This window comes from Psammomys obesus, unplaced genomic scaffold, assembly GCF_907164565.1.
Source record: "Psammomys obesus unplaced genomic scaffold, mPsaObe1.curated_primary_1811, whole genome shotgun sequence".
Classification (NCBI taxonomy): domain Eukaryota; kingdom Metazoa; phylum Chordata; class Mammalia; order Rodentia; family Muridae; genus Psammomys; species Psammomys obesus.
The window spans coordinates 10,016-20,030 of NW_026590482.1; positions in this window are offsets into that span (position 1 = coordinate 10,016).

Genomic DNA, 10,015 nt, shown 5'->3' on the forward strand with positions numbered 1-10,015 from the left:
GAGAAGTACTCAGTGCCTCAAAACACATGCTGATACTCACAGCCAAAAATTGGGTAATGAGTCCTGTGGAAAAAGTAGAAGTAAAAATAAAAGGACCTGGAAGTGACAGGCACCCCAGAAGAAGGTCAACAGAGCCAACTAACCAGGACTCAGAGGGGCTTGCTGAGACTGAAGCATCAACCAGGGACCATGCACAGACTGGACCGAAGCCCCTTACAAAGATGTAGCAAATGGGAAGCTTAGGCCTTATGGGGGTCTGCTAGTAAGGAAAGTGGGGAATACATTAAACATAGACTCACTTGCCAGCTTTTTGATTACTTTTCCCTGGTGGGTCTGCCTTGCCAGGCCACAGGGGAAGAAGACATGCTGAGTCCTGATACAACTTGATGAGCTGGGCTGGATGGGAAAGGGAGCTCCCCTTTTCCCAGGAAAAAGGGAGGTAGGGAGGATGATAAGTATGACTGGTGTGGGGAGAGGAGGGATGGGGCTGAAAAAAAAAAGGAAAATAAGGGCTCACATAGATTTGCAAAGACTTTTGGCTGGCAGCATGAATGAAGATACTCAAGGATTACGACTATTTTTTAGGGTTCAACAGACGTCAGTAAGTATGGAGTCAGAACTGATCCAGAGGTAATAGCTTCTCTATCAGAAATTTGAATTAGGTGGACACAAAATAAATGAAGAGAAGTGGCAGGACCAGGAAATAAGCAAAGGAAAATGCCTCTGAGAAAATGTCTTTGAAAAATCTTCAAGAGTTTCCTGCAGGGATGTTGGACCTTGGGCCACTTTTAGACAAGCTTTCTATCCAGAGGCGTGACCCTTTCTCATTGCATAGGCAAATAGGGCACTTAATAGCTTAGTCCCAAGTCATATTTGAGAATAAGGACAAGGTGGGAAGAAGGTCTTATGTTTTGTGTTAATTCAGGAATGGAGCGTGTGTGTAAATATGTGTCCAGTTCTTCCTCTTGTGCTCATTGGCAGTAGGCAGGTTCTTTCCAGAAGGATTAGTCTGCAAATAAGCCTCTTTCATGTCCCAGTCTTTTGCTGATGGTGGGTACACATAACCCCTTCTCAGTGGGGAAAGGCATAACTGGCAGTGTTTAGTGAAATCTAAGACATGCAGTACAATCAATTCAATCATAAGCACAAAGTCCATTAGGCATCTGTGTTTCAAAAAGAGGGACCATTAAGAAATGTAGGAAAAGTATTAAGATCAAGTATGATGGTCTCTGCATCATTACCAGGTGGTTTAACTTATCTTGGGACTATTTCCTAAAATGCTGTTGTAGACCTTCAATGAATACACAAAAATTTTCCCTGTCCCTGTTTGCCCTGGAAAGATGAATGCAGTTGTCTACCCCAGTAAATCTTACTGTCATTGAAATGATCATGACAGTTGTGGGCTTCTTTCTATTTTGATGTATGTTGTTCTGCTGGGTAACACAGAAGATATCCATCAGGCAATTGTCCTGGTTTCTAGCTATCTTTTCTTATTCCCTTCAGACGTTTCACTAGCAACTCATATATGTTCCTTTTAGTACATCCACCCCTATTTGCTTAGCGATATTAGCTACTTTTACTTTGGCCTTCCATTATAGTTAACAGCTGTGTACCAAAAAGACGGTTTTCCCAGATATGTAATAAAAACATTGTATGCTACTTCTAAGGAGAATTTACCCATAATATTCAGAATTACCCAAGTCTGTTCTTCAAATACAAATATTTTCAATGACTCAAATGTTCGAATACCTGGTCATCAGTTGTTATAACTTGTGCAGAAGGATTAAGAGTTGTGACTTTGTTGAAGATATTGAATCTCTAGGCTAGGATTGATATTTTTAAAGAGCCATATCATTCCATGTGTCCTCTCTCTTATTTCTGCTTGTGGATCAAGATGTATGCTCCCAGTTATTCCTGTCACCATGCCTTAGCTCCATTACCATGGACTTTAAAACTCTGAAGCAGCAAGCCCAATTAAATGGCCTCTTTTATTTCCTTGGTCACAGCAATTTTAGATACATAGAATCCCTCAGTGTTGATGACAATGTTCTCTGGTGGGCACAGTAAGTATCTCCCTGATCCTCAAGAGTCGCCCATACTTTTCATGAACTGCAGAGTCCTAGAAAAAAAATTTTTTTTTTCTTCAGAGACATGAGTAGGCAGTTCTCTAGTGTCAGGGGTCTAAACACATATTAATTGGAAAAGGTAAAGCCACCGAAGTTTAGTAAAAGGTAGTTTAATGTAGCAATGAGAGTTAAGATACAAAAAAAAAAAAAAAAAAAAAAAAAAAAAAAAAAAAAAAAAAAAAAAACCAAGGTACTCTTATTGGTTATGGAAGACAACAGAAGCTTTGAGAGAGGAAAAAATAATAATAGAGATAACTGAGCAGTTGAAGTACAAACAGAGTTTCATTTCTTGGCAAAAACTCATTTTCAAGATAGATAATAATCTGATATTTCAAACTTCATTTTCTGGTTTTCTTCCTTTTTCAAACTTTTTATATTTAAATTTACTTATTTTTTTCCAGACCCATTCACACCTGCTTCTGTGTTTGTGTGTGTTATTTTTTAATTTGTTTCTTCCTGAAATTATTTTTTAAATACATCATTTCTTTCCTTCTTTCCCTGTCTCCAAACAATCGTACATGCCTCTCCATGCTCTCTTAAATATTCATGGTCTTTTTGTTTTCAATAATTGTTGTTATGCACATATATGTATGTGTAAATATAACTGATTGGAATGCTATTCCTTGGAGTGAACTATTTCTTTCACGCTCGGCATTTCTTAGTTCTCTATAGTTCTTTGTGAAGGGTTGAGACCTATGGTCTCTCTCTATCTACTTTCACATATCTATAGTTGTCCTTGTTAAGCTCATGTTTGGGCAGTTATGTTGATTTAACTTTTTGTTGGTATGGCTTCTGACTTTACTAGAGTAGATGGTCTCACAACAAACTCCCTGATCATCTGGCTGTTATGAAATTTCTTTTGTGTCTAGTTTAGTTAACAGAATTGTTTTGTAGATGTACCTGCTGGGACTGGGCTCCACAAAAATGTGTTTTGATTGCTTGTGGTTTTCTGTAATAAAATCTAGCTTTTGAAAAAAAAAAGTTTCCTTGATGAGAGATGAGGACTATAGTCATTTGTACCTAAAATGACAAATATTTAAAATGTAGTTAGGAATTAGGTTGTTTAACAAAATTGTAAAGAAAGTAGTAAAAATGTAAAGCAGAGAGATAGATGAAAAAGGAGAGAGAAAGGTAAAATAACTGTAAGGAGGCCTTATAATGTCATTTTTAAAAAATCACACTATTAATAATCTACCTTAAAGCCTACAATATATGTCAGCCTTATTAAAACATTCATACATAGTTTAAATGAAATTTTCTCATTTGAGCTAACAATGGACCCTCAAAGAACTAAAGCCAATCTAATTTAAATGCCGTCAGCAGGCATAAGAAACACTCTAGTGAATTTTTGGTCAGGCTTCTCCAGGGGACTCCTAAAACATTAAAAAAAAACTATTGCTACTGTTCTATGCTGCCACTCAGAAGTAGTAGGTCCTTATTGCTGAAGACACCAATCACTTAAAAAAAATACAACCAGAGGGCCCTGAGCTGGACTGACCTATATACTGGTTTTCATGGTACCCAAGTCATTATGCAAGCTTCCTAAATATGTAAGTGACCAACAGTCCTAGCCAGCTATGAGACCCTATGGATCACATCAATGTCATCATGACATGGTAACTCTAAGGGTGCAAGAGTGGCACACACACCTTGGCAGTAAACCAAGAGTTCTCTAATTAGACTTAAGACTCACTCATTAAGAAGAAAACTGTGTCTGATGCTGCAAGCTGACCACTACCCATGATTAGTAAAGTTTTGGATCTTTGGAGAGGAACCTACAGTCACTGCATTACTAAACTTGTTTTATTTTCTTTTAATCACCTTTTCGTTTTTACAAGCAAGTCTGTGAGTGACTCAAGTGAAATCAGAGTACAATCAATAAATCACATTCTTCATGTTTGCATTTCAAAAATACCAAAACTTGTTTCAGATTTACATGAGGCTGGAAGGAGGAAAACAACTTTTTAAGCTCTCAGGTAGCTGAAAGAGTTAGAAAATGTCTCAGAGGGCAGATGCAATACTAAAAGAAAGGGTGAGAGGTTGTCTTGTCCTTAATTGGGGTAACTGTCTCTCACTGTGCTTTGCTATCTCAAGCAAAGGAGGGAGCTGGTGAGGAATGCCAAGTTCAGCCATGCCCACTTTGTAGGGTGGAGAGGCTAGAGTCTATCTCAACTTTCAGAATGAAAGAACCCAGAGAGTAATGAGGGACATATTAATACTGAAACAAGAGAGACATTACTCTCTTATTCCCTGGATTGTTTCCCAAACTTTACTGGTGGTTGGGGTCTAGCACAGGTGTTCCAGGTTCTTGGCCTCTTATCCAAACACTGAAAATGAGAAAGGACACACCAGACTTGCAAAAGAAGCAAGATAATTTGTTTGGAGCAAAATTATAAGTTAAAGAAGAATACACTGTCATGATTGACAAGTGGATTACATGAGTGAAGTTTCTACAGGGCAGGTCTTCATTTGAAAGGGTCTTAAGCAGTGGTTCTCAACCTTCCTAATGCTGTGACCCTTTAATACAGTTCTTCATGTTGTAGTGACCCCCAGCCATTAAAGTAGTTTGCTGCTGCTTCATCACTGCAATTTTACTACTGCTATGAATCGTAATATAAATATTTAATATTCAGGGTATCTGATATGCAACCACCAATGGGGTTGATACACACACTTTAAGAACGACTAGTCCAAAGTAAGAAGCAGCTGATACTAATGGCAATAGTTTGGGTGCTTCTTAATTTTGATGAGCAGATTAGGTTAAATAATCATTTCTCAAATGCATCCTATTTTCTATATTGCATTTTATTTTCATCAGGGTTTAGGTGATCAAAGAGCCAGCCACTGAATTCATGTCAAAGACAGTCCCTGTTTCCATAACCAGGGAACCCACTTGTACACTGAGCTGCCATGACTGCATCTAGCAGGGGTTCTAGGTTATCTCTATGAATGGTCTTTGGTTGGAGTATCAGTCTCAGAAAAGAACTCTTTGCCCAGATTTATTTGGTTATGTTGCCCTCCTTTTTGAGCTTCTGTCACCTCCAGGTCTTTCTATATCCCCCTTATTTTACAAGATTCCCTTCTCTATGCCCAAAGTTTGGCTATGAGTCTCAGCATCTGCTTCGATACCTTGTAAGGTAGAGTCTTTCAAGGGCCTTTGTGGTAGACTCCTGTTCTGTTCCGTTTTCTCCCTCTTCCAATGTCCATCCTTTTCTGAATGCCTTTCAGTTTGCCTTTCTGAATGAGGATTGATCATCTTAACCAGGGTCCTTCTTCTTGCTTTGCTTCTTCAGGTGTTCAGTTTTTAGTATGTTTAACCTATATTATATGTCTAATATCCACTTATAAGTGAGTATATACCATGTCTGTCTTTCTGCTTTTGGGATGCCTCATTCAAGATGATCTTTTCTATTTCCCACCATTTGCCTGCAACTTTCATGATTTCTTTGTTTTTAATAGTTGAGTAGTATTCCATTGTGTAAATGTGCCACAATTTCTTTATCCATTCCTCAGTTGAGGGACATCTAGCTTGTTTCCAGATTCTGGCTATTACCAATAGAGCTGCTACAAATATGATTGAGCAAATGTCCTTGTTTTATAGTGGATCATATTTTGGAAATATGCCTAAGAGTGTTATAGCTGGATCTTGAGGTAGCACTAGTCATAATATTCTGAGAAAGCAGCAGGTACTGGCATAAAAACAGAATGGTGGATCAATGGAATCTAATAGAAGACCTAGAAATAAACCCACATATCTATGCATACTTGATTTTTGACAAAGAAGCTAAAACCATACAATGGATAAAAGACAACATCTTCAACAAATGGTGCTGGTCTAACTATATGACTACTTGTAGAAAAATGCAAATAGATCCATATTTATCACTCTGCACAAAACTAAAGTCCAAGTGGATCAAAGACCTCAACATAAATCCAGACTCACTAAACCTGTTAGAAGAAAAAATGGGGAGGAGCTTTGAACTCATTGACACAGGAGACAATTTCCTGAACAGAACACCAACAACACAGGCTCCAAGATCAACAATCAATAAATGGGACCTCATGAAACTGAAAACCTTTTGGAAAGGAAAGGACACTGTTGGCAGAATAAAATGTCAACTGACAGATTGGGAAAGAATCTTCACCAACCCTATATTTGACAGAGGGCTAAAATCCAGAATATATAAAGAACTTAAGAAGTTAAAAACCAAGAAAACCAAGCAATACAATTAAAAATGGGGTACAGAGCTAAATAAAGAATTCTTAATAGAGGAATATTGAAATGCAGAGGAACCCTTGAAGAAATGTTCAACGTCCTGAGTTATCAGGGAGATGCAAATCAAAATACTGTGAGATTTCACCTTACACCCATTAGAATGGCTAAGATCAAAAACTCAAGTGACAACACATGCTGGAGAGGTTGTGGAGAAAGGGGGGGGTGCTTCTCCGTTGCTGGTGGGAATGTAACCTTTTACAACCCACTTAGGATCTAAGATCTTACAGCTTGAGACAACAACCATAAGGCAGAGAGAGACAGAGAGACAAAGGAAGAGAGAGAGACACAGAGAGAGTGATAACTTGGAATTGAAAGCAAGGAATTTGAAAGCTCAAAGCAAACCTCTGGTGACATACTTTCTCCATAAGGCCACACCTCTTGACCCTTCCCCCAATGTCCACCAACTGGATATCATGCTTTCAAATGCCTGAGCCCATGAAAAGCCATTCAAATTTAAAGAGCTAGACTTTAGGTTTTTTTGTTTTTGTTTTTTTGTTTTTCACAAAATCCAACCACTTTGATTTTTAATGACACCTGTATCTGGGTATCAGTTGCAAAAAAATTCAAGTGATGTTATACACCATTGCACCTTTTTCCTTACTTCAAATTTTATATAATATCACAAAACTTTTCACATTTTATAAAATGATTTTAATTTCCTCTGTGCCATTAATCTTATTGCGCAGACTCTGCTCACTAAGATAACTATGTTAATATTTTCTTAGAGCACTTGTTAACTTTCTCATCTTATTTCACAGACTTTGCTCTCTAAGATAATAATATTAATATTTTCTTAGAGCACTTGTTAAACTTCTCACGTATTCTGAACTGTTCCTGACCTTTGGTGTAGTGCTTTCTAAGTGAAGCCACTAACCATTTTGTAAACCATACCTTTGTAATTTCATAGAATTCTTTGACTTTGCTGCTAATTTGAGTTTGAGATTTTTGATGAATATGTTGTAGAACATAATGTTAGCAAAACAAAACTTCCAAAGAAATTTGCAAAAATGAGGAATTTATTTTTAATTGTGCATGTGTGTGTTGTTCTGTCTGTCTGTGGATGGGTATCTAAAGATGAGTGCAGATGTCTGCAGAGCCTAGAGGCATCAGCTCTCCTCTAACTAATGTTTCAGATACCTGTTAGTCTTCAGAAAACAAGCTGTGAAATAAACTTGGATCCTGTTCAAAAATAACCATATGCTCTCCTTGCCTCTGAGCCCTCTCTTCAGCTCCAGAAATTTGATAATCCATTTCTTGTCAAATTCATGGCTGAGCATAAACCTTAATGGGTCATACTATACTGTAGCACATGCACTACTATTCTAAGTTAAAATAGTGCCTTTTCACTTCATAAATTATCCATCCTTAAGGATCTTGCTGAAGCATTATTGTATCCTTACTTTCCCCTGGCCAGGCAATTGCTATTTCTCCTTTCCTTCCATATCTTTGCTACAGACATTACCTCATTCTGGTTCCTCAGCTTATGAACTATACTGAACTTTTTTTTTTTTTTTTTTTTTTACATCGCACCCACAGTTTTCCCTCCCTTCTCTTCTCCCACTTACTCCCTGTATCACCTCCCTCAAACACACACTCCTCCATTTCTCTTCAGAAAAGGGTGGGCCTACCAATGGTGAATATCAACCAGCCATGGCATATCAAGTTGCAGTAAGACTGGGCACTTCTTCTTTTATTAAGGCTAAATAAGATACCCCAGAAGGAAGAAAGGGTCCTGATGTTAGGCAACAGAGACAGAGACAGTCCCTGCTCCAACTGTTAGGAATCCCACAAGAAGACCAAGCTGCAAAACTGTAACATGTGCAGAGTGCCTAGGTCAGTTTCATGCAGGCTCCCTAGTTTGTGGTTCAGTCTCTGTGAGCACTTATGAGGCCATGTTAGTTGATTCTGTAGGTTTTCTTGTGAAGTCCTTGACATCTTTGACTCCTTCAAACCTTTGCTTCACTCTTCCACAGAATTCTCCAAACTTTGCCAAATGGCTATTTGTGAGTTTCTGTATCTGTTTCAATCAGTTGCTGGGTAATGCCTCTCGGATAATAATGGGGCTAGGCATGAAATTATTAACATAGCAGAATATCCTTAGGGTTCATTTCATCATCATCATCATCATTATCATCATTATTATTATTATTTTCTTTCTGACTTTTTTAATTATTATTATTAATTACACTTTATTCATTTTGTATTCCCCCATAAGCCCCTCCCTCTTCCTCTCCCGGTCCCACCCTCCTCCCCTTTCTGCATGCATGCCCCTCCCCAAGTCCACTGATAGGGGAGTTCCTCCTCTCCTTCTTTCTGATCTTAGTCTATCAGTTCTCATCAAAAGTGGCTGCATTGTCAGGGTTCTAGGTTATCTCCACATATAGTCCTTGGTTGGAGTATGAGTCTCTGGGAAGATCCCTGTGTTCAAATTTTCTTGTTCTGTTGCTCTCCTTGTGGAGTTCCTGTCCTCTCCAGCTCTTACTATTTCCCACTTCTTACTTAAAATTCCATTCACTATGCCCACCAGTTGGCCATCAGGCTCAGCATCTGTTTTGACAGTCTTCACTGCAGAGGCTTTCAGAGGCCCTCTGTGGCAGGTTCTGAGGTTGTTTCCTGTTTTTTTTTTTTCTTCTGATGTCCATCCTCTTTGCCTTTCAGGATGGGAATTGAACATTTTAGTTAGGGTTCTCTCTTTTGCTTAGTTTGATTAGATGTACAGATTTTAGTGGGTTTATTCTATGTTGTATGTTTATATGAGTGAGTATATACCATGTGTGTCTTTTTGCTTCTGGGACAACTCACTCAGGATGATCCTTTCCAGGTCCCACCATTTACCTGCAAATTTCAGGATTTCCTTATTTTTCATTGCTCAGTAATACTCCATTGTATAGATGTACCACATTTCTGCATTTATTCTTCAGTTGAGGGGCATTTGGGCTGTTTCCAGCTTCTGGCTATTACAAATAAAGCTGCTACAAACATGGTTGAGCAAATGTCCTTGTTGTGTACTTGAGCCACTTTTGGGTATATGTCTAGGGGTGGTATGGCTGGATCTTGAAGAAGTGCTATTCCTAGTTGTCAGATAAAGCACCAGATTGATTTCCAGAGTGGTTGTACCAGTTTACATTCCCACCAGCAGTGGAAAAGGTTTCCCCTTTCTCCACAACCTCTCCAGCATGGGTTGTCACTTGAGTTTTTGATCTTGGCCATTCTGATGGGAGTAAGGTGAAATCTCAGGGTTGTTTTGATTTGCATTTCCCTAATGGCTAATGAGGATGAGCTCATTTTAAGTGCTTCTCTGCCATTTGATATTCCACTACAGAGAATTCTCTGTCTAGCTCTGTTCCCCATTTTTTAAGTGGATTACTTGGTTTGCTGCATTTCAACTTCTTTAGTTCTTTATATATACTGGATATGAGTCCTCTGTCAGATAAAGGGTTGGTGATGATTCTTTCCCAATCTGTAGGCAGTCATTTTGTTTTGATGACAGTGTCCTTTGCTTTTCAATTTCATGATTTCCCATTTATTGATTGTTGCTCTTAGAGCCTGTGCTGTTGGTGTTCTGTTCAGGAAGTTTTCTCCTGTACCAAGGAGTTCTAGGGTATTCCCCACT